At 38.2% G+C, this 7366-nt stretch overlaps 1 pseudogene; it reads left to right on the top strand.

Annotated features, from left to right (window-relative positions):
- LOC105716925 (protein DBF4 homolog A-like) lies at positions 1–2190 on the top strand (annotated as a pseudogene).
- Positions 2191–7366: the final 5176 nt, after the last annotated feature.

Genomic DNA, 7366 nt, shown 5'->3' with positions numbered 1-7366 from the left:
ATGAACTCCGGAGCCATGAGGATCCACAGTAAAGGATCTTTCCAGGCAGGTAGAATACAAATAAGAAATGATAGAAGCAGACCATCTTTGAAATCTCTGAAAACTGATAACAGATCAGAAACAATCAAAATATAAACCACTTCGGGGAAAAGTATTTTACCTTGACTTACCTTCTGTCACCATATCTGAAAAAGTGCAAAAGGACATTAAGGATCTGGGAGAGAGTTGAAGAATTTCTCAGCAAAGATATCAGTTATTTTATTTCAAATAAGGAAGCTAAATTTGCACAAACCTTGGGTAGAATTTCTCCTGTACAAAGTCCAGAATCTGCATATACTGCAGAAACCACATCACCTCATCCCAGCCATGCTGGAAGTTCATTTAGGTCACCAGACACAGTCTTTTTATAGGTGTGTTTAAGCAGAGGAAAATTATTAGTTGAAAGGGCTATCAAGGACCATGATTTTATTCCTTCAAACAGTGTATTAACAAATGCCGTATCATAGGGAGTAAAAAATTCTTCATGTTGATTACATTGGATGCTACATTGAACGAAAGAAAACAAAAGTTGTATTTTCTCAAGAAATCAAGTACTTCAGTAAGTAAGGGATGGGGGGAAAAGAGTTGGTACTGGTGCATAAAAAAACCAAGAACAGGAAGACTCAAAAAGCCTTTTGTAAAGGTAGAAGATATAAGCCAACTTTGTAGGCCATTTTATCTTCAGCTGATCAATATGCCTTTTGTAAATTATTCTATACAGAAGCCCTGCAGTCCATTTGATGTAGAAAAGCCACTGAGTAGGCGAAAGCAAACTCAGATTAAACTAAGAATCCAAACGGATGGTGATAAATATGGTGGAACCTCAATTCAACTCTAGTTGAAAGAGAAGAAAAAAGGATATTGTGAATGTTGCTTGCAGAAATATGAAGATATAGAAACTGTTGGTCCTGAAGTTTTACTTTGCTGGTATAGCAACAAAATAATCTGGAATAGATGCTTAATTTGGTGCTCAGAAAATTTCGAGGCTGAAAAATGGAAAATATGTTCATTGGTTGCCACAAAGAAGGAAAATTAATGAAAGCAGATGTTGGGATTTAAGCACCTTCTAAGTAAGCAACACAGAAACCTTGCACAGAGTAACCAGTATCAAGTTGTTGATGATATTGTATCTAAGTTAGTTTTTGACTTTGTGGAATGTGAAAAGGACACACCTAAAAAGAAAAGAATAAAATATAATGTTGAATCTCTTTCTCCTGTTTCTGCAAATACCCTGAAAAAGACAGAACAGAAAGAAAAAGTGGAATTGCAATATATTTCTCAGAAAGATTGCCGGAAAGATGATATACGGGCAATGGAGCAGAATTTCCTGTATAAAGACACCCAGGAAACTGAAAAAAAGCTTGTGTGTATTTCAGAGCCCAAACCCACCCTTCAAATAAATTGAGAGGACTTAATGAGAAAACAACTAATAAATGTTCCATGTTAAATACAGCTGAAAATGACATAAGACAGAATTTTATACACCTACCTCTACATAAAAACAAACAGGAATGCATTCTTGACATTTCTGAACACACATTAAATGAAAATGACTTAGAATTACTAAGGGTAGATCACCATTGTTGTAACATACAGGCATCTGTACATGTTTTTGATTTCAATACAGATAATAGTGAATCTCAACCAAAACAAAAGTCAGATACTGTGCGTTTTCCAGTAAAGGATCTCAAGGAAAAGGACCTTCATTCAGTATTTGCTCATGATTCTGGTCTGATAACAATAAACAGTTCACAAGGGCACCTAACTGTTCAGGCAAAGGCTCCATCCCATACTTCTGAGTAACCCAATGAATGTGACATCGAGAATATGAATAGTTTACCTTCCGGTAAAATACATTGAAAAGTGAAAATATTACTTTGATGAAATAGAAAAGAAAATCTGGAACCAAATGTGAATTTGATAAAACAACTGAATTTATTACACAAGAAGAAAACAGAATTTGTAGTTCACCGGTACAGTTTTTACTAGACTTGTTTCAGACTAGTGGAGAAATCAGAATTGGGTTTCACAAGCTACACTGAAAACAGTGGTATATGCAATGTTTTAGACATTTGGGAAGAGGAAAATTCAAATAATCTGTCGACAATGTTTTTCTCTTCCCCTTCAACTTCTACATTTACTGGCTTTTAGACTTTAAAAAATGCATAATTTTCAGAAGTGATAAGGATCATATTCTTGAAATTTGTATAAGTATATATAGAAATTCTTGGGAATTTTTTTTACCAATTTTGTTTACAGAACTAAATGTAAATATTAAAAATATATGTAATGTTTGCAGTTTTCTACAGAAAAAAAAGAATGAAATGATTGCAGGGAGCCAGGCACAGTGGCTCATGCCTGTAATCCCAGCACTTTGGGAGGCTGAGGTGGGCAGATTGCTTGAGATCAGCCTGGGTGAAACTCTGCCTCTACCAAAAAAAAAAAGTACAAAACGATTAGCTAGCTTTGGTGGTGTCTGCCTATAGTTTCAGCTATTCTGGAGGCTGAGGTGAGGGGATCACTTGAGCCCGGGAAGTTGAGGCTACAGTGAGCCATGATCTCGTGACTGCACTCCAGCCTGGAAAACAGAGTGAGACAAAAATAGAAGGAAGGAAGGAAGAGAGGGAGGGAAGGAAGGAAGGAAGGGAGGGAGAGAGGGAGGGCAGGAAGGGAGGGAGGGAGGAAGGAAGGAAGGAAGGAAAAGATCTGTTCCCACAGCTCAAACAGGACAAGGAATGTTTTCTGTTCCCATAAATTAGAGTGAGAAACTTCATAATTTACAGGCATCAAGTAAGAATACACAGAAAGTTTTACCTGTGTAGGGCAAGTTAGTTCTAGACTAAAGGCTGCTTTGATTCCAATTTTAAAGAAGAGTTTAAAAAAAGGATCTGAGAGGATCAAACTCTTTTCAAAAATTGTAACCACATTTCAGAACAAGCCACAAAAATATGTATAGCAATTTAAATACCGAGAACCTAAAGAGGTCAATTTAAGAAGAGAAAAACCTAGCTACCCTGTTAGCATGCTTAGTATGTGATGCTCTGTACCACCTTGGGACTGTGAAGAGTTCCTACCAGCAAGAAAGCTTTTGCCAGATGCAGCCTCTCAATGATGTACTTCTCAGCCTCTAGAACTGCAGGAAATAAATTCCTTTCTTTATAAATTTTAAGTTTCAAGTATTCTAAGTGCTGGAAAATGGATTGAGATGCGCCAAAAACTAGACAAACAATTGGATCTGTCAAGGAGACCCATGAATGATATAAAAAGGTCCAAATCCAACTTCAATATATGAAAACTACAGTTTATGGGATTGAAAATGCATTGGACGGGATTAATAGCAGATTACACAATAAAGATGAAATGATTAGTGAGCTTGACAACAGAGCAGTAGAACTATCTATCCAAAATGAACAAAGAGACAAAAAAAAGGAGGAAAAGGATGGCTAATGGATTGAGGGATAATTTAGCAAGTTATGTCATAATCAAATTGCTCAAAACTAGTGATGGAGTACATTTTAAAAGCAAGAAAAAAAGCACATTGTGTGCAGAGTACCAAGGAAATGATGATCTTCAATTTCTCATTGGAAACAATGCAAGTTAGATGACAGTGTAACTACATCTTTAAATTAATTAAGAAAAAATTAACCTGAATATCTAACTCATTGAAAACAGCTTTCAAAATGAAATGAGAAATACATAGGTTTTCAGACGTACAAAGCTATAAGTGGTTGTCACCAGCACAATTCTACTACAAGATATGCCACAGGAAGTCCTTCAGGGAAATGGAATATGATTTCAGATAAAATTTGGCTACACAAAGTAATATAAGTGTACTGGAGATGGTAACCACATAAATAAATCAAACAGATATTCTCCTATTATTTAATTGTCTTCAAATTTAACTATTGAAATGATGTGAAGATACTGTGGATTTTAAAATGTATGTATGAGTAAAATGTATGACAACAATAGCACAAAGTTTGGGGATGGAGAAATAAAAGTATACTGTGGAAAGATTCTTTTTAATTTTTTTACAATAGGAATAAGTGAAAGTTGTTTTTATTGTTCATATATTATCAAACAGGCATCTGATGACCTATGGAATTAGAAGTAGCCAGCAGACATTTCCAGGGGGTCACAGGTCAACAGATCTAAACTACAGTGATCTTCCCTTAGATTCTTTTCTACTGAGGTGAATAGCTCAAAAGACAAGGATGCCTTTAGTCCAGGCTAACCCCTGTAGCCTCTATGCAATTAGCATGGGAAGAAAGGCCCTCCTCCCTTCCACCACTGGGGCTCAACAGTGTACTGCGTGTTTTGGTAGTGTATATTTTCAATCTTGATAGAGCAAAACCAGGCTTCTGCTTTGATGACTAAGGTAAAGGGACATGAGTGGTCCAAGGTTCTGAAAACACTGATGTTCTGTTTTTGTTTTTTCCAGACTTCTATACTATTGTCTGCTCCAGGCCGTGGGGAATGCTGGTTAGTTTGCTGAACAGACACTCTGTTCAGCAGCATTTATGGTATTTCAAATCCCAAGTCTCAGCCAAAGCTTTGCAGTCCACCCTGACTCCAGGGAACAGGGCCTCCTTTCGAGGTGAGGCACTTGGGTTCTTGCCCTTGCTTCTTCCCAATGAGGACTGTTTCCTCCTACTTCTACAAGTATTGCACTGCCAGTTGAGAGCACTGACAGGTGGAGCATCCTTATCGAGCAAGCAGGGGGCATTCAGCATGCTCTCTGGTTCTGACCCAGACAGAGGGGACTAGAAACAAACCCTCTTTTGCTCTGTGGCTGGTTCACTGACTCAGCGTGAGTGCTTGGCTTGGCAATGCCTCATGACAGTGGGGAAGAGAGAGGCTCTCTGGGCCAGAGATGTTTCTGGGAGGGTTTGCCAGCCTTGTCTTGAGCCATCAGTGTGGCAGTGGAGCACAGGGTATAGGTGGAGACACACCGGAGGTTATGTGAAATTGGTAGCTAGCTCTACTTTCAAAAGAGAAGCAGTGGTTCAGCGACCCTGAGCATTCTGTTGGCAGGATGAAGCTGCCTGGACAGCAAGTCATCACCGCCTCTGAATATACACACAGGAGGCTGCCTATCCAGGGAAAGAAGAAAACGTTCAGGGAAGAGAAAGATCTGCTATGAGAAAAGGGACAGACAGGGTAGAGCCAGGAATCTAGAATCAGGGTAGTGAAGAGATTGCTAACCTTGCCCCCCAGGCAGTTCTATACATTAGCGTAGATGTTAACAGAGCCAAAAAAAAAAAAAAATGAATGAAGGGGCACAACAATATGGGGAGAAGCTTTCTAGTTTTTACTCATTTCAAGGAGAAACTGGAACTAATTAATGAATGGACCTAACATCTAACTTATTTTATTAAGACTCCCAATGACTCACTCAGTAACCTTCTCAAGCCCCTGGCAATGTGTCCTCAGATCCCTTCCTATGTGAAGTTCGCTCTTAGAAGCTGCCTACAGATCCTGTCCCTCAGCCTCTCCATCTCATGTCCAGCAGTGGAGAGGAAATTGGCAACCCAACTAATTCCTTCTCTCCTTCAGAGTTCTTTCAAACATCCCTCTTTGGGAGGGAAGTACTCTAAGTGAAATAGTTTAATGTTCTAAACAATGTGTATATGTATATATATTTTATGTTTGACCCTACTCCACCTCCTAAAATTCTTTCTTTTCTTGGATGTTTGGAAATGCCACAGACATCTTACTACTATGAGGGGAGCAACCAATAATATCCTGAAGATGACAGAGCAGAAAGAGTAAATAATTTTGATGAGCAGCTCATGGAATCGTCAAAATTCTATGAGTCGCTGTATTTACCAATTCTGGAAACACCCAACTTCAAGGCTTCTTGATACATGAACTAAGAAATCTCCTTGTTATTAAAGAAAAAAAAATCCCTTCCCCAGCAGAGACCACTTTTACTACAAACTTAAAATCTTTCTTCTTTATCTTCAGTCTAAACTATATGTTATGACATGGAGATTAGCATTGCCAAACTCCACAGCCACTTCTTATCCCAAGCCAGGAGAGAAAGGAAGCATGCTGTGTGGTGGGGCTTGAAGTCCTCATTAGGTAGGCAGCTGCGTGTCTGATCATGGCAAGAGCTTCCTCTTGCTTCATTTCCCTCATCCTTACATCCATACATGTTAACTCTCTCCCCTGACAATTTACCTGATTTAAAAGCTTTGTGTCAAATGAAGTTACTTTTCCATTCCATCTAGCAAAAGCCTCGGCTGAAGATGATTAACAGGGGACTGCCCAGAAGGTTCTGTTTTATCTCTAGCTTGAGCCACCTGCCTCAAAGCTCACAACAGCTCAAGGAAAGAGAGTTATCTGGAGCAAAGACAATTAGTTTTAGGCTACAGAAAGGTTGTCTAGGCTTTGAATGCTGGGCACTGAACAATGACTGACCAGCTACTTGCCTGGGAGGCAATGAGAAGAGAATGGAAGGTGATAGCAACAAAACGAAAAGGAGGATGATGGGCTTAAAAGAGAGATAAGACAAAAACTAATATCAGCTTAGCATCATAAAGGCAGAGTTCTTGGTTTTCAATACTTTTGCATTTTAAAACAATACTGTACTGGAATGGGTTAACATCATTATCTTTAGCATCCTGGTAGCATTATTCAGTAGTTAATAAAAATCAAGGCATGAAATTGTATAATATAACTTGAAGATACACTGTCATAAGTTAAAGACATTTAAAATGGAATCATGAAACATACCCAATTAATTCAAAAGAAGGCAGAACAAGAGGAAAAGAGGAACAAAGAGAAGATGAGACAAATAGAAAACAATGAGCAAAATATAGAATCATGTCATCTGCAAACAGAGACAATTTGAATTCCTCTCTTACTATTTGAATACCCTTTATTTCTTTCTTTTGCCTGATTACCCTGGCCAGAACTTACAATACTGTTTTGAATAGGAGTGGTGAGAGAAGGCATCCTTTAGTCTCAGCCCAAAAATTCCTTAAGCTAATAAACAACTTCAGGAAAGTCTCAGGATACAAAGTCAACGTGCAAAAATCGCAAGCATTCCTATACACCAACAATAAACAAGCAGAGAGCCAAATCATGAGTGGACTCCTATTCATAATTGCTACAAAGAGAATTCAAAGAGAATTAAATACCTAGGACTGCAACTTACAAAGGATGTGAAGGACCTCTTCAAGAACTACAAACCACTGCTCAAGGAAATAAGAGAGGACACAAACAAATGGAAAAACATTCTATGCTCATGGATAGGAAGACTCAGTATCATGAAAATGTCTATAATGCCCAAAGTAATTTATAGATTCGGTGTTATTCCCAT

The sequence above is a fragment of the Aotus nancymaae genome, unplaced genomic scaffold (genome assembly GCF_030222135.1).
Source record: "Aotus nancymaae isolate 86718 unplaced genomic scaffold, 86718_ANA_hifiasm-v0.15.2.pri h1tg000004l, whole genome shotgun sequence".
Taxonomy (NCBI): domain Eukaryota; kingdom Metazoa; phylum Chordata; class Mammalia; order Primates; family Aotidae; genus Aotus; species Aotus nancymaae.
Note: the sequence above shows the minus strand (reverse complement) of the source record. Positions and strands in the feature narration are given on the sequence as shown.